Raw genomic sequence first — 18,785 nt, forward strand, 5'->3', positions numbered from 1 at the left:
AGGAATTTCCTTCCCATTAAAGTTACACTAGAGTTGAGATTCCAGACACATCTCATTCCTTTTAATATTTATCTAATTAAACATTTTTCCCAAAGTAGATTCAAACAACTAAAAGATTTCAGTGCAACAGATGAAATACAAAATACTTAATATGTTAGCCAGGTATTTAATCTCAGCACTTGGGAGGCAGAGACAGGAGAATCTTTGTGAGCTCCAGGACAGCCTGATCTACATAGTGAGTTCTAGATAAGCCGGGAATACATAGAGAAACTATCACAAAAAACTTTTAAAAACTGCATCTTCTTAGCATCCCCCATGACAGCGCCCCTTACCAGCAGGAAGTAGTTTGGAAAGAACAACACCCAAATTCCCAAATATTGTCTATAAATGTTTGTTTTCATTTAAATTGACTTGGTTATATAAAATAAAAAAAACAATTTAATATTTTTAAACATATTAGCAATTTGGTATATACAAAGCCCTTTTGACAATATTTTAAAACTAATAGGTTATAAAGAGATAGATTAATACATGGCATATAAGTAGTTTCTGCATAGAAAAAAACAATTTAAAAACAGATAATGGAGGGTCTAGATCTATTTCAAATGACTTGACAGATTTTGATGATCCCTCCTGGAATGCATCACCCTCCCTGTGGAGTTGGGGGGGGGAGATGGAATGGGAGGGGTTCTGGGGGCATGGGAGGGAGGGAGAGGGAACTGGGAACGATATGTAAAATATGAAAAAAATTATATATATAGTATATATATTATATATGAAAGATAAGAAATAACAGTAATATATTTTTCAGTTTACATGAAGAAAATTAACCTATAAGTCAGAGAGGGAACAAAAGAGGAAAGAAAAAAATGAGAGATTGTAAGAAAGGAAGAAAAAAAACACTACAAAACAAATTTTACTAATGTATTCCTTGCCAAATGACATATTTCTATGTATAATTATTATTTGCTTCTTTTCTTAAAGACAAAAAATGCATGAAAACTTCTATTTCCAGACACAGTGAAGAAATGGGGTAGATTTATCCTCCCACCCAAGTAATTAAAAAGTATAAACAACATGGTTGTAACTACATTCATGAACACTACAGTTTTCAGACATTGCATATCAAATAAGGAATGATGGTAGTTCCTGAAAAAAGGAAAAAGTTTATATATAAAGTTAACCTCCAAGTTGGCTAGGGAACAAAGGAGAAAGGTAAGGAATGATGAAGACTGCAAAGAGACAGTAAGCTTTCTCACTGCTCCAGAGTACTCTATAGAGAATATCCAGGCCACACTATAGGGCTGTAAAATCTAGCAGGCCCCCTTGGTCGAAGACAAAATGAAGTGAGGGAGGCTAAGAACAAGAAATCACAAGGCCCAAAAGCACAGTAAAAAGGATGGACACATGCTGGAGTATTCCACAGGTCTGTAGAAAAGCTCTACAGAGTCCAGTGAAGTGTGGAACAGGGATTAGAGCTGTGGGAACTACTTGAAACGGGGTAAGGGGAACTAAGAAACAAACAGCATGTTTCTTGAACAAACCAAACCAAAAGCAAACAAACATTACCAAAAAAGAGATAACTCCTTCTTAAAGAACAAAGCTAGGAAGAACAAAACAAGAAACTAGTGTTTAAGTGAGACCAGGAATGTTTCATGCTCCCACCATCCAAAGTGGAACACCCCCACCCCCAACCCCCAACCCCCACACCAATTCACAGAAAAGTCATGCAAAACACTAAGGAAAACATTGTCTAGGTAGTGAGGAAAAGTCATCTCCTGGATAAAGGTAGTTCTGGTACTGAAAAATTGGAAGAAATGAACAAATCTCTTAAAGAAAGTACAGAAAGCCAAAAAAAAAAAAAAAAAAAAAAAAAAAAAAAAAATGTGAGGATGGGAGAGAGGTAAAAAGGGAGGGAGGAGCTGGGATCTATATGTCAAATAAAATTTAAAAGATAAATTAATAAAAAACATAACAGAGACCCTCAAAGATAATATGAGAAAAATCCCTTAATGAAATGGAAGAAAAGCAAACAAAATATTGGAAGAAATATAGGAAAAGACAAACCAAATAATGCAAGAAATCAATAAATTTCTTAAAGAAGTCCAAGAAAAAACAAACAGATGAAGGCAACAATTCAAACAGTTCAAGACCTGGAAACTGAAATAGACAATAAAGAAAACACAAACTGAGGGAATGCTGGAAATAGAAAAGCTGGGTAAATGATCAGGAACTACAGATATAGGCATAACCAACAGAATACAAGAGTTGGAACAACAGAATACAAAGAGTGAATCTCAGGCACTGAATTTAAACTAGAGGAAATAGATTCATTAACCAAAGAAAATCTTAAATCCAACAAATCCAAAATATCCAGGAAGTGTGGGACAGCGTGAAAAGACCAAACCTAAGAACAATGGGTATAGAAGAAGGTAAAAAGGCCCAGCTCAAAGGTGCAAAAAAACATACTCAAAAAATCATAGAAGAAAACTTTCCCAACATGAAGGACATGCCTATGAAAGTAGAAGAAGCATACCGAACACCAAATAGACTAGGGAAAAAAAATAGTTCCCTCACTACATAATAATCAAAACACCTAACATTTGGAATAAAAAAAAAGAATATTAAGGACAGCAAAGAAAAAGGGCCAGGTAACATAAAAAGGCAAACCTATCAGAATTACACCTGTCTTCTCCATGGAAGCCAGAAGGTACTGTATAGACGTTCTACAAACACTAAGAGACAACAGATGCCAGCCCAGTAAGACTCTCAATCACTAACTATAGATGGAGAAAACAAGATATTCAATGACAAAACCAGATTTACACAATACATATCCTCACCACAAATCCAGCCCTACAGAAGGTTCTGGAAGGAAAACTCCAACCCAAGGAAGTTAACTACACTCAGAAAAACATGCAATACATAATCCCACTTTACCAGAAGCCAAAAGAAAAAGTGGGATAAATCTACAAACAATATCACAATCCAAAACAAACAAGAATTAACAATCAATGGTCCTTAATTTCCCTCAATATAAAAAGACATAGGTTAACAGAATGGATGCCAAGACAGAACCCATACTGCTGCTGCATACAAGGAATACACCTCAACTTCAAAGACAGACACTACCTCATCATAAAGGATTGGGAAAAGATTTTCCAATCAAATGGACCCAAGAAACAAGCTGGTGTAGCTATGCTAATACCTAACAAATTAGACTTCAAACTAAAATCAATCAAAACAGATGAAGGTCATTTCATACTCATCACAGGTAAATCCATCAAGATGAGGTCCCAATTCTGAACATCTATGCCCCAAATTTGTAAAAGAAGCATTACTAAAACTCAAATCTCTCATAAAAACTCACACACTTATAGGAGACTTCAACACCCTACTCTCACTACTAGACAGGACGACCAGACAGAAACTTAACAAAAAAAACAAAAGAACTAACAGAAGTTATGACACAATTGGGTTTAACAAACATTTATAGAACATTCCATCCAAACACAAAAGAATATACCTTCTTCTCAGCTCCACATGGAACCTTCTCTAAAATCAACCACATACTTGGCAATATAGCAACCCTCAACAGAAATATAAATTGAAATAGCCTCCCTGTATCTTATCAGACCACCATGCTTTACAGTTAGAATTCAGCAACACAAATTGCAGAAAACCTACAAAATCATGTCAATTGAACAATGCACAATGGAAAAAAGAAAGCATCTTCAACAAATGGTTCTGGCACAACTGGATGCTAGTGTGTAGAAGGCTATATAAAGAGCCATATCTATCATCATGCACAAAATTTAAGTGCAAATAAATCAAAGACCTCAACATAAATCCAGCCACAAGGAATCTCTTAGAAGAGAAAGTGGGAAGTCCCCTTGAACGTTTGGTACAGGCGACTGCTTCCTGAACATAACACCAATAGCACAGACACTGAGATCGACAATTAATAAATGGCACCTCCTGAAACTAGTTTTCTGACAAATTTTATGAAAACCGCATTCTGATAACAAATAAAACAAAGATATCAAAATAAAAAATGCCAGACTAGTATCTCTTTTGAACACAGATTCCAAAATTTTAACAAAAATTTTAACCAACTAAATGCAATGTAGAAGAGGAATAGAATTTGTCCTAAAAATTCAAAGTTGGTTAAACATGAAAATCAATGTAATTCATCCAATTATCTTAGAACAATTTTTATAGATATAGAAAAGGCTACTGACAAAATATTTCAATATGAAATCTCCAGTAAATTGGGAAAATAAGTTTTTTCACAGATTGTCATCTAAGAAAAATCTATATATCAGTCTGAACAGTAAAAGGATAATACCTTCAGATTCTCATACTGAAAAGTCAAAGATCCATCACCATTGTTTATATTTAATATCATAATAGATGTAGTAGTAAGAGCATGAAGATGGGAAAGAAAGAATTAAAATTGTGTCTATTTGCAGATAATGCAATAAGAGGAAGAAAACTACAAAACTGCTACATGGCTACTAAATGAACTGAATCATGAAGAATGGAAGATCAAATGTTAGAGTTATCACATAACTCAGCATGTCACCAAAACCTGCTATCCTGAGCTTTATTCCCAGGAGTCACAAGGTAGAAAGAGAGATCAACTCCTGCAAGTCTTGACCAATTCTCTCTCTCTCTCTCTCTCTCTCTGTCTGTCTGTCTGTCTGTCACACACACACACACACACACACACAATATTCAAATATTCAAAATTTTAAAAATCAATTATCTCTTGCTATGAGCAAGGAACAAGTTTAAATTAAAAAAAACTATTTATCATGGCATCAAAATTACTTTAAAATAGTGTTTAATGTGGGGCTAGAGAGATGGCTCAGTTGTTAAGAGCACTGGTTGATCTAAAGAGTTTTAATGTTGTTATGATGAAATGCTATGACCAGAAGAAACTTTGGGAATGAAAGGTTTGTTTTAGTTTTGAATTCCAGATCACAGTCCATCATTGAAGGAAGTGAAGGCAGAAACTGCTTGCTCTCTCATGCATCATGGGAAACTCTAACCAGGAATCTCACAGTTAAGTACAACAGTAGCAATGGAGTCAATGCTGCCTGATGGCTGCCTGATGGCTGCCTGATGGCCAAGGTCAAGACCCAGAAAATAGTACCAACCACAGTGGACTGGACCCTTCTATATCAGTTAACAATCAAAACAATCTCCCATTGACATGCTCACAGGCCAATTTGGAAAAAAAAAAATGCCTGTTTGGGGCTCTCCTCCCAGGTTAGTTCTAGGTTGGGTGAAGTAGAGTGTTAGGCCACTCTACTCTTTATCAACCTGACACATAAATATGTCAATTTAAGCCATAACCATGTCTTGCCCCCAAGATTGTATTAACATTATAATATAAGCTAACATTTAAAAGATCCCCACAGTCTTTAAAAATTCCAACACTTTAAAAGTCTAGAGTCTCTTTAAAAAGTCAGTCTCCAATAAAATAAAAAACAAGCTACATAATTTTTATTTGAACAGGAAAGAACTGGAGTATAAACCACATTTAAGCAAAAACAAAACACAGCAATATAAATGCAAATGGTGCCTGGCTTCTAGGACTCACTCATGATATAATCTTCTGGCTCCAAAGACTTAGATAGCCCTACTTCTACAGCTCTGTCACCTGCAGCACACACAGCTTGTCTCAGACCTAGGCTGTCTTCACTTCCCACTTGCCATTGTCCTTGGTAAACATTCCACGGTCCTGGCCTCTCCAATAACCTGGAGTCTCCGTTGCTGCTGAGGCTGCATCTTCTCTTGGTGTCTCTGTGGAGCTATACTAACCTAAATTTTTAATCCAATTTAAGACCACCTACCTAGGGATGGTGCTACAGAGTGGGTTGGGTTCTCCTATATCAACTAACAGTCAAGACAATCCCCCACAGTCATGTCAACAGGCCAATGTGACATAGGTGATTCCTCGAAAAAAGTTTTCCTCTAAGATGATAATCGACTATGTCAGGTTGACAATTAAAGCTAACCAGGGCAGCCTTTAGTAGAGATAGCTAGCTTTACTTAAAATATTTGTAGACTAAAAGAGTGCCTTCAACTCCACAGACTTATGCTTTTTGTAGGTATAAATAAACCTGTATAAAGATGTTGGCTTCAACTTTTTGATGCATGATGCTGATGGATTTTAAGCTATGCTTTATCCTCCTCTTGCTCTTGTGAACACATCTAACAGAATCATAAGAAAGTCTAGGCTTTTGTCTCCTTTGACACCAGCAGGAGATTTGAATCACACAAGCTCTTACCCTAATACTACAACTCTAATCCTAATTACACACTGTAACTTTTTGTTGCAATTTTAAAAAGTGGCCCAAGAGAGAAAGATGTGACAGAGTTTGGGTGGCAGGGGTTTTTATTAAGGGAAGGGGAATGGGAAAAGGGGTTGGGTTGGGCCTCAGGAGATAGGAGCAGCAGAAAAGGAAAGAGAGGCCGGAAAGAGAGAGAGAAGAGACAGAAAGGCAGGCAGAGAAGGAGAGAGAGAGAGAGAGAGAGAGAGAGAGAGAGAGAGAGAGAGAGAGAGAGAGAGAGAGGGGAGACAGACAGGGTCCTTTTAAAAGAGAATGCACTGAATGTGCACAAATGATGCTGTTAGTGGTTGCAGCTGAGGGCAGATCCTGTCAGAACCCTAAGAACAGGACAGATGCCTGAATACTAACAGTAACTGAAATAAAAATTCAAGCAATTTTCTTTCTTTTTCTCATTTTGGATGTGCTTGAGCAATCTACCCAATTCTCTTAACACATAATAAATATTTTCATGCTGTTAACATAAATGAAACATCATCAGTTTCAATATCAGAATCAATTTTGAATGAGGATCCATATGACTACAGGTGACCAGGTAACTAGCAAATGTCTTCATCCTGCATTAACTAAATCTCTGCTTCTGAGTAACAGTGAAATTTCTCTACCTAAATAAAACAATGCTGTGTACAAATTATGGAATCTTGAACTCAGTCATCACTAGATAGAGTCATAAATTTCTTTGGGAAGTTGAGCATTACAGAGCTTACTTAGTCTCTCTACTTGGTATATGGTCAGCTACAAGGAAGAACATTACTACTCAAGGATCAAAGTAAAAAAGTATAGGCATATCATTTTGATGGGACAATTAATGAGTCGATAAATATAATAAGTATGCTTTATGGCAATGCTACCTCATAAAATTTAGGAGCAAACAATATTCTTTTTCCTTGTCTGTCTCATTAGCCTGCATTTTCTATCTAGACAGATATCCATTTTAAAAGTTATTTTATAGATGCCCATTTTAAATAATATCTAAACCTGTTGCTATTTTGTAGTTACTAAACAATTCATATAAATTGATTTAAAGAAATACAAACATAAAAATGCCGGTATCTTAAGGCAGTAATTTATTACTCAGTTAATTCATGCTTTCACAATCTGCTTTATACTTCTCAGTGATGACATTTCAGTTTACTTAATTTTAACAAATGTATAAAATCTAACAAAAAATAGAATATTATAATTTACTTTTCAAATATTAAATCCTTAGTTACATGAAAGCATAACAGTTAATGGTGAAAGTAGCATGGTAGTTACAGAGATCTGGTAATGTTTAAGGTTGAGGAAATATTCTTTAGAAAGTCATAATCACAGAACATCTTACATTCCACCTTAATTGGTCTCCCTGTGCAATTGTTGACTTTAATACATCAACTTAAGGAGGCCATGATACCCCATTTTTTGGTCAAATGCTAGTATACATCTTGCTAGGAAAGCATGTTTCAGATGTACCTTATATCCAAATCAGAAAACTCTTGAGTACAGTAAACTGCCCTCCATATAAAAATGTGCCTCCTCTAAATCTTTGATGTTCTTAATAAAAAAAAACTAAAAGACCCTAGGAAGTAAGTCTGTTTCCAGACTGCCTTTAGTCACTACAACATCAACTCTTTCCTGGGTTTCCTGCCAACCAACTTATTCCAGATTTTGCATCTGAGACTGTCATAAATGTATAAGCCATTTTTTAAATGACCAATGATTAATTGATAAAAAAGATACATATATACAGATATGCTAATTGATGTATCCTCTAGAGAACACCTATTAATATACCTTATTTCCAATTTATCCTCTACCATTCATCCTCAATTATCTTTCCATGGTACAAATTGTATAATGTTACATCTGTTTTTTAAATTCACTGCCATGAGAAGAAAAATCCAAATTTCTTATGCAGTTTTAATCACATGTCCTGTAGGGTCTTTTATGAAATGATTGTTCCCTATCATTTAGCCTTTGAGGTCCCTCAGATCTTTTGAGATATAGTAAGAAATGCTAGATTTTTGTTTTGTTTTTATTTTTGTTTTAAGAGCATCAAATACAATCAAATTCAGGAATTTTTTATGCAGAATATAGTGTTGGTCCTGGAAGCTTGCCTGAACTATTTTTTCAGCCTTCCCAGTAAATTATTTATTGTGCTTTTAAAATAAACACATCCATACAAATTTAATCTCTTTGAACTAGAATTCAACTAGAATTCTAATTCTAGGAGGAGGCAATGCCTTTAAAGAGATACAAGAATTTCAGTAAACATAAAGCTACAACTACCACTTAGATACTTTGTATTCCTCATGCCAAATGACCTAACTGGACGTGGACTCTGATTTTTATGAGAAACAATAGTTACTACTATAAAAATTTGCAAGAATAAGTTCCCTAATTCTTCCATTCCCAGTATCAGGTATAGCTTGATAAGTGTTCAGTAACCTTGAAAAAAAGATCTAGGTAGACCTACTAGGAAAGCAACTTAAAATAGCAGAAGTGTTAGCTAACAGTAGGAAAATCCAGAGAAAAAATATTACAGGCGATCCTTGAATCTGAATGCACTATATACATGTATGAAAGTGGCAAAGAACTAAATTTTAAAAATTCTAGAAGAATGAGTTAATAAATATCAATTATAATCTTGAAGTGATTGTGGCAGAAGAGAATTATAGTTTGTTATGCTAACCCTCTTATTATATGAGTTTTTAACATATTATAACTAAGTAAAGCTTATTGGAATCAGTGACAGAACAGAGGAAACAGAATGAGATATAAGGATAAATTAGGGCAAAATGCTCTAATTTGCAAGAGATATAGTCAGTGTCCTGATAAATCCCTTTGGCCATTACAATTGTTACATATACAGCTGATCTTTAGTTGCCAACGCCTAAGGCTTTTTCTTGACAGTGGCATTTAGTCTACCTATGTGGATAATAAGTCAGGAGGTTTAGAGAACTATACATACCCCTTCTATTATCTCTTGCCATCCTCAAGTAATAAATGACAAGAGCTGACTATCTAACTCTTCAGGAGAATAATGGTGTTATATGTACTAAGATATTGTAATTTTTTCCTGTTACTTGGCATTGAATCCCAGACCTTTAGCATGCCAGGAAAGTGCTCTATGACTGAGTTATAGCTACAGCCTTTAAAAATATACATGTAGCCCTGCAGTGGTGGTGCACACCTTTAGTCCCAGCACTTGGGAGGCAGAGGCAGGCAGATCTCTGAGTTCAAGGCCAGTGTGGTCCACAGTGTGAGTTCCAGGACAGCCAGGGCTGTTGCACAGAGAAACCCTGTGTCAACACACACACACACACACACACACACACACACACACACACACACACACACACACAACATATATATATATATATATATATATATATACATATATACATGTGTATATTGAGATCAGAGGTCGCTAGGTTGCCCAGGCTGCATTTGAACTTGTGAACCTCCTGTCTGGGACTTCTGAGTAGTGTAGATTATAAATTGGCCCACCAGACCAGGCTAAATTTGATACTTAAAACATTCTAAGACTGAAAATTACAAGTCTAAAAGATTTCACAGATGAATTTTATCAACAAAAGACCAAGCCAATTTTACAACTGATATAAAAAGAACAAGTAATTTCTTACTAAATTTATTAGATACCATTACCTTAATAATTACACCAGCCAAAAGTCTTGCTTGAAAAGACAACTGCAAATCAATATTCTTTTTTTTACATTTTTTATTAATTTATTTTTTACATTCCAATCCCAGTTCCCCCTCACTTCTTTCCTCCCACTCTCTCTACTCCCCCCTCCTCTCATCTGCTCCTTGGTGAGGGTAAGGCCTCCCATACGAAGTCCACTAAGTCTGTGGATCATCTAGCTGAGATAGGACCAAGGTACCTCTCTACCCCCACAGTCCTGCAGATCAATATTCTTGATGTTTTAGAAAATGTTTTAGAAAACGTTTTCTTAATAGAAAAAGCTATATTAATAGGTCAACAAAAACATGGATGCTATAGTTACAGGTAGGGAAAAGGCTTGAATATGTGATAACGTGATTTTTTTTTTTTAATCAAAGTAATAAAACTCCTTTATCCTAATATTACATTAATGGCTATATAAATCCAACTTTCACTTAACTCCTTGTGGTGGTCTAAATGAAAGTGGCATTCATGGACTCATAGGGAGTGGCATTATTGGGTGTGTGGCCTGGCTGGAAGAAGCGTGGCCAAGTTGGAGGAAGTATGCCATAGGGTGCAAGCTTTGAGGTTTCAGAAGCTCAAGTCAAGCCCAGCGTCACTCTTTCTGCTGCCTGCCAATCCAGAGGTAGAACTTTCAACTATTTCTCCGACATCGTGTCTGCCTGTATGCTGCCATGCTTCTTGCCATGACAATAGTGAACTAAACTTCTGCACCTGTAAGCCAGTCCCAATTCAATGGTTTCTTTATAATATAGAGTTGCTTCACTAACCACATTTTTTTTTTCATAGAAAAAAACAAAAAAATCCTAACTAGAAGTTGGTACCAGGATATTGCTGTGATAAGTGTGACCATGGTTTTGTTTGGAGGAATGTGGACTTTGGGACCTTGGATTTGAAAAGCAGTAGAATGCTTTAAGTGGGGATTAATGGTCCATCTTAGTAGGAGCATGGAAGACAGTGATGCTGAGGGTGATTTGAACTCTGAGGGCCTGGTTCAAGATGCTTTAGGAGAGAAGAATATTAGTATGTGTCCTAGAAACCATTCTTGTGATATTTTGGCTAAGAATATGGATGTTTTTTGCCCTTGTCTGAATAATCTACCTGAGGCTAAACTGAAGGATTTTGGATTAATTATGTTGGAAGAGGAAATCTCAAAACAGCCTAGTATTGATGCTATTGACAAGGTTGCAACCTCTTCCAACCAGGCCAACCTGGAATAATGATACTTCCTGAGTCTTTTGGGACCATTTTCATTCAAACCACCATGTGGTTATTAGTATTCACTCTTATGCAGATCTATAAAGGAAAAGAAGTGAGCTGAGTAAAGAAAAATACAAAATTACAGTTTAAGGAGAAAGGGGGCACCAGGAAGTGGAACTGGGCCAATTCCTGTGTTCAAGGAGATAAACAGGTTAAAGAAAAGCCCAATATTAAATGGACTAAAAGGATTAGTATCCTCAGGGCAAGATCCCACCTAGCTTAGCTTCCTACTTATGAAAGGAATTAAAGAAAAGCTTAGGGCCAGTCATGGTGGCACATGCCTTTGATCCCAGCACCCTGGAGGCAGAAGCAGGCAGATCTCTGAATTCAAAGCCAGCCTGTTTTACAGATCGAGAGTCAGGACAGCCAAGCTAAGGCAGTGAAAGAAACCATGGAAAACAGAAAGCTGGTAAAAATGTATTTGAATGAATGGGGCCATGTTCCAGCCCCAGAAATCAGCAGAGGTGGCTACATGGTTCTGGCTTTAGAATCAAGAGTACCAAAAAAAAAAAAAAAAAAAAAAAAAAAAAAGGGGGGGGTATTATAGAATTTTCTCTATGACTAAGGAAAGCCATCGAGGCCAGGCATATATCAGGGTGTCTCTGCATAGAGACCTAAAGAGGCTATTGTGCAAAGTTATGAAGGTGAAGCCAAGAGGCTGGAGATGCCAGAGCTGTGAGATACCTGCCAAAGAAAGCTGCTAATAGGGAGTAGAAGCAGCCTAAGAGAGAGAAGTGTGGTGCAGTCAACAAAGCTGAAAGGAGTTGGAGATCTGAAGAGTACTTTGACATCGACATGGAGATGCAGTTTGGAGTTTGCTTAGCTGGTTTTCGCTGCGTATTTCCTCACTATGCTCCCTTTCCTCCACTTTGGAATGATAATGTATAGTCTATGCCATTTTTTGTTGGAAGTGTGTGACTGGGTTTCTTATTTTTATTTTACAGGGGTTTGCCATGAATCTCTAAAGAGACTGGACTTTTAAACAGGGTTGACACTGTTGAAGACTATGGGGACTAAATGCATTTTACATATGGTATAGCTACAGGCCTAAGGGGGCCAGGAAGTAGAATGTGGTGATCGGATGAAAATGCCCCTCACAGACTTACAGGGAGTGGCATTACTGGAGGTGTGGCCTGGTTGGAAGAGGTGTGGCCTTGTTGGAGGAAGTGTGTCACTGGGGGCGGGCTTTGAGATTTCAGAAGTTCAAGGTAGGCCTAGCGCCAGTCTCTCCTCCTGCTGCCCGCTGACCCAGATGTAGAAGAACTCTCAGCTATCTCCAGCACCATGTCTGCCTGTGTGCTGCCATGCTTCCTGCCATGACGATAATGGACTACAGCTCTGGACTGTAAGCCAGCCCCAATTAAGTGTTTTCCTTTATAAGAGTTGCTATAGCCATGGCATCTATTCACAACAATAAAACTCTAAGATACTACATAAAATTATATCAAAATTTAAAAGGTGAATTTACTATATGATAAGCTTCAAAATAAAATAAAAAATTGGGAGCCAGAGAGATGTCATAACAGATAAGAGAACTGACTGCCCTTCCAGAGAACCTGGGTACAATTCCTAGCACCTACATGGTGGCTCACAATCATCTGTAACTCCAGTTCCAGGGATTCAAAATGATTTTCTGGCCTCACTAGGCACCATACATGCAGGCAAAACATCTATACACATAAAATGAAGAATAAAACAGTAAATAAATCCGAAGTAAAAGTTAACTAAATGTGTAATATAACAGTAGTGATAAGTCTTAAAAGAATAATCATTAAAATGTGAGTCTGTTTTTCACATTATAAAATATTTTTTTTAATTTTTCAAAAGCAGAGATTATCAAACTATACAGTAAAACAAGAAACACAAATTTTGTGCTCCCTACTAAATCAAATTTTAAAATATAGTAAGTTAAAAAACAGACTACATATTTTAAAAGATATATTATACTAAGACTAAATAAAAGTAAGTTTGAGAGTCTATGTTTATCAGGTAAACTAAATTTCAGATCAAAGAATATGACTAGGGACATAAAGTCATTTACTAATATGAAAATTTTTAATTTGTCAAGAAGAGATTTACCACTAAATGTTTATATATCTGATGACAGACCTGAAAATGCATAAAACAAAAACTGATGGAACTATAATATAAATAAATTATTAATCTACAGTTGTAATGGGAGGTTTTAATGCCACTATCTTAATAATGAGAAACCAGATAGAAGATCAGAACAAATACAGATTTGAACAACACCATAAATCAGTTTGACCTAACTGACATTTATACAACAATCTACTCAACACCTGCAAACATATTTAACATTTATCAATATGACAATATACAGTGCTATAAAGAAAAGTTTCAGTTAACTGAAAAGAATTCAGGTTATACAAAGTACATTATCTTACCCTAACAGAATTAAATTAGAACTCATTAATATAAAGGTTACTGGAAAAAGTACATGAAACATGAAGGCTAAATAATGCAAATGATTAAGAAAATAAATTAAGTAGACTTTTTAAAGATATTTTAAATTGAATGAGAGCAAAAATACAATTAATACAGATAATAAATACAAAATGTTGGGCTGTAATCTTTCAGTCCTGCCAAAATACAGTTGCTCCATTCCTTTTAATGCTACCATCCTTAAAATGAAAATTTCTAGAGGTTGTTATATAAACAAGAAACTCCAAAATGTGGAAAGAATAATGATGCTACCATCCTTAAAATGAAAATTTCTAGAGGTTGTTATATAAACAAGAAACTCCAAAATGTGGAAAGAATAATGACCTCAAGGAGTTCCTGTGTTCCACTACTGCCACTCAAATCATGAACAAGGCACTCCAGGGGCCTCCAAAATGGAAAGTTCTAGAGCCTAGTCTCAATGGTTACACATTACAAAACACTCACAAATCTAAGGCTCAGGGAATACTGCAGAAGAGGATCAGTGAGTTTGCTGTGAGAGTGTTTCTCTTAGTAATATTGGAAGCAATACCCATAGAGGTTCACCCACATGACTGCCTAAATGTGATGTCCAGAACATGTCAAACTGATCAGAGAAAAGCCCACAGAGGCTCAACCCAACATGAAGAACTACAGACAACTGAGCAAAGCTGGCAGTGGAAGAGGTGGTCCTCCACCAAGGAAGAACATACCAATTGGTTGTCTAGTGCCAAACAGACAGCTCCAAAAACATACATATAGGAAGTGCTGCATTGTCTAAGCAGGTTATATTTAGGAATACATATCCATATCCATATATGCAAGTAATAACAATTAGTTAAAAAAAAGGCCATGAATTTGAAGAGTGGAGAGAGGTATATGGGAGGAATTGGAGGGAAGAAAGGGGAGAAATGTTATAATTAAATTATAATCTAAAAACTAAAAATAATAATTTAAAATTGCATCTTATAAAAAAATAGCAAAGACTGCTGATCCACCTAATCCATAAACCTCATATAGAGTTACAAAAAAAAAAAAAGAAAGAAAGAAAAAAAAAGTTAACATGACACCTGACACCTCTGACACCTTCGAAGAAACAATTAATGCTCTAGACTTCAAAGTAAAGGGTTAGAGCATAATACCCAAAGAAGAATGGCTCTAAAGGAAATGAGTTAAATCGAAGAGAACAATGATAGATGTTACAACAAACCAGGTAAACAATCTGTGGCATGAGTGAGAAATGCAGCAAAGATACAGATTTTGAAAATAAAGATCAGATATTTCAGATATGAAGAACTCAATAAGTCAAATTTTTAAATACAGGCAAAAATCTCAATAACAGGTTGGGCACTGGTGGCACATGCCTTTAATCCCAGCACTTGGGAGGCAGAGGCAGGCGGATCTCTGTGAGTTCAAGGCCAACCTGATCTACAAGAGCTAGTTCCAGGACAGCCTCCAAAGCCACAGAGTAACCCTGTGTCAAAAAAAAAAAAAAAAAAAAAAAAATCCCAATAACAGACTAGATTAAGCATAATAAAGAATATCCAAATCTGAAGACAAGTCTTTTGGAATTACCTGGACAATAAAAAGGAAAATTATAATGACAAAAAGAATAAAGACAGCCATTGAAATTTTTTGAGACATCAAACATACTTTTGAATTTTGGTAGTACATGAAGGGGAAGGGGAAAAAAAATTCTAATAGCTAGTTTTCATTATTATCTTTGCCGGGTTGGGATCACCATGAAAATACACCTCCAAGAGAGTTTAAGAGGGTGTTTCAAGAAAGGATTAACTGAGGAGGGAAAACCCACGATGAATGTGTCCCATGCACTGGGGTCTTGAAGTAAAGAAAAGTGGAGGGCAGGTGGAACACCAGGACACATTGCTTGCTTCCTGTAGCAGATGCAATGTGGCAGGCTGACTTACATTTCTACAGCAGTAACTTCTGCTTTTTATAATGAACTGTACACACTCAAACTGTGAGCCAAAATAGATGCTCCCTTCCTTAAGTCATTTTTCTCAGATTTTTTACCACAGCAACATGAAAAGTTAACTAATTCATCTATTAAAAATATAAGTGAAATTTTTCTAATCTTGGGAGAGATGGCTATCAAGATACAGGACACTTACTGAACTCTACATAAATACAACATGAAAAGATCATCACCAGAGCATATTAAAGTTGAGCTGTCAAAAGTTTAAGTTTGGACTGGGGAGATGACCTAGTGGAAAACGCTTTTGTCATAAGCATCTAACTCCCCAAGCCTATAGAAAAATCAGGCAAGGCATTGTAATCCCAGCACTAAGGAGGCACAGTCAAAGCATCTCCAGGGCCAGCTGGCTAGCTAGACTAGCTGGAAATGGTGAGGTCCAGGTTCAGCAAGAGACAGACAATGCCTCAATAAATAAAGTGCAGATCAATAAAGAAAGACAGCTGATATCACTTGACCCACATACAAACACACAATGATATTTTAAGGTTAAAACAAAGAAAATTCTAAAACCTGTAAGAATACAATGTCTGGTCACATTTAAAAATACTACCACTAAAGTAAAATGTTTCTCAACAACACTTTACAAGTCAAGAGAAAACAGAATTCTAACATCTAATTTCTGGAAGAAAACAAACTTCTAAGTAAGGCATTGCAAAGCTTTTCAGGAACAAAGGAAAAATAAAGACCTTTTTAAAAAGCGCACACTCAAGAGGGTTGTTAGGAACCCTGCCCCCGATGATGGGCGGGATGCTCATGGTCATGTCTTCTCTAAGTCACCACTCACCTGGCTGCTCAAGCCTTACCTGGCTGCACAGGGAACTCAGTTAAGCATGGGCAAGTTTCCCTTTTAAAGCAAGTGTACTGAGCGCCTCTCTCCCTCCCTCCCTCCCTCTCTCTCTCTCTCTCTCTCTCTCTCTCTCTCTCTCTCTCTCTCTCTCTCTCTCCCTCTCCCTCTCTCTCTCCCCCTCTCTCTCTTGCTCTGCTCCCTTCTCTTGCTCTTCTCTTATTCTTTCTCTCTCTCTCTCTCCCTTGCTCTCTTCCCCTTCTCTCTCTCTCTCTCTCCTTCTCCTCTCTTGCTCCCCTCCCTCTCTTGCTCTTGCTTTGCTCCTCTTCTCTTGCCTTGCTCTCCCCCCCACCCCCTTCTCTCCTTCCTATCAATAAACTCCACGTGGGTGCTGAGTCTCGTGTTTGTGTTTCTTAGGCAATAATTATAGCAAAAGAACAACAAGGGTCATCACCAATAGACCATTACAAAATATGGCTCAGGAAATTCTACATCTAAAAGCAAAAGATAGCCACTATCTTGAAAATATATAACTCACTAGAAGAAGAGACCCATGAGAGAAAAGGAAAGAATCAAACCTTATCAGAGCATAGACCACAAAAATCTCAATTAACAATAAAAAAAGTCAGAAAAAACACCCACAGAATTTCCAAAATACCAAAAGGAAAACTGGAAAAAAAAAACAGTAGTAATGACTCAATTGTGACCTTGAATATAAATGGATTATATTCATCAGCTAAAAGATAAATGGTTCAAGAGGAATAATGCAACAGGAAAGGTTAAATTGAAATAGGGCTGTGAGAGCCTCAAAGTGATACACTATTGAATAGAGAAAGGCACATGGGGAGGGAGTAACACTAAAGGTCTCTTGAAAAGGCCATATGAAAACCTGCTACTGTAGTAGCTTCTGTAAATATATTCAGGTACACATATACACATAAAAAGAATTTTAATAGAGTTACCCTACAATGGTAACCCAACTAAACACCACATGCTAGCAAATAAAAATAAATAGTACCAGAAGTGGAATAATTCTTTTTTATTTAGTATACAATGGAATCTCATAGATCAACAAGCATTACAAGCCATTGCTGATATCATTGATTACCCTTTCAGAACTAGAGAGCAAGACCATCTTGCTAAAGACATTATATACTTGGGTCATAGAACATGGAGAAACCAAGCTACAAAAAGTAGCTTAATGATACAACTCAAAAAGTCTGAAAAACAAGAACAAATCAAATTCAAAACCAATTGATGACAAGAAATGGTACAAATACAAAGAGAACAATACAAACAACCACCTAATCTAAGAGCTGGGTCTTTGAGAAGATAAACAAGATTGGCAGACTCTTGGCTCAGCTAACTTAAATAAATAAATAAATAAATAAATAAATAAGTGACCCAATTTAGCAGAATCAGAAATGAACAGGCAAACATTATAACAGATACCAAAAAAATTAAAAATATTATAAGGGAATACTTTTAAAACCTGTATTCCATTAAGTTAGGAAAACTAAAAGAAATAGATGCATTTTTTTAAATTAAAAATTAAACCAAGAAGTCAACAACCTAAACAAACCCATAACAAATGAGGAGCTTGAAATAGTAATAAAACTTCCTGACAAAGGAAAGTACAAGCTCTGGTGGATTCACAGCAAAATAAACAAAAAAAGAAAATTTAAGGACAATATCCATGTTAAACACAGAGGAAAAACTAAAAGCAGTGCTGAACTCAGGAATGACTTAAAGGATATCCACTATCCCTATTCTTTTTCAATGTTATGTTAGAAGCACTAGTGGGAACAATAGACAAGAAAAGGAACTTAAAGGGCTAGAAATGAGAAAAGAAGAGGTCCAACTATCTCTATTTACAAATGACTTGATATAATACACGAGACATCTTAAAATTTTCACCAGAAAATTTCTAGAAAGGTAAACAAATTCAGCAATGTGTCAGGGTACAGAATCAAGTTACACAAATCAATAATTTTTCTATATAACAACACAAACATACAGAGAAACAGATCATGGATACATTCCCTTTTAAATTGCCTCAAAGAAAACAAAATATCTAGGAATAAACCTAGTCAAGGTGAATGACCTTAACAATGAAAAACTTAAAGTCTCTAAAGAGAAGAAAAACACTAGAAAATACTGATGTAGCATGATCATAGATTAGAATATTGTAAACACTGGGCATTGGTGGAGCACAGATTTAATCTCAGCCAGGCTCCAAAGCTACACACACACACACAC

General features: G+C 36.2%; 1 protein-coding gene across 1 annotated transcript in view; it reads right to left on the reverse strand.

Annotated features, from left to right (window-relative positions):
• Positions 1 to 18,785, reverse strand: part of Stxbp5l (syntaxin binding protein 5L) — a 223,895-nt gene that overhangs the window by 161,014 nt on the left and 44,096 nt on the right. The gene's annotated exons all lie outside the window — the stretch shown is intronic.

The sequence above is a fragment of the Phodopus roborovskii genome, unplaced genomic scaffold, assembly GCF_943737965.1.
Source record: "Phodopus roborovskii unplaced genomic scaffold, PHOROB, whole genome shotgun sequence".
Lineage (NCBI taxonomy): Eukaryota > Metazoa > Chordata > Mammalia > Rodentia > Cricetidae > Phodopus > Phodopus roborovskii.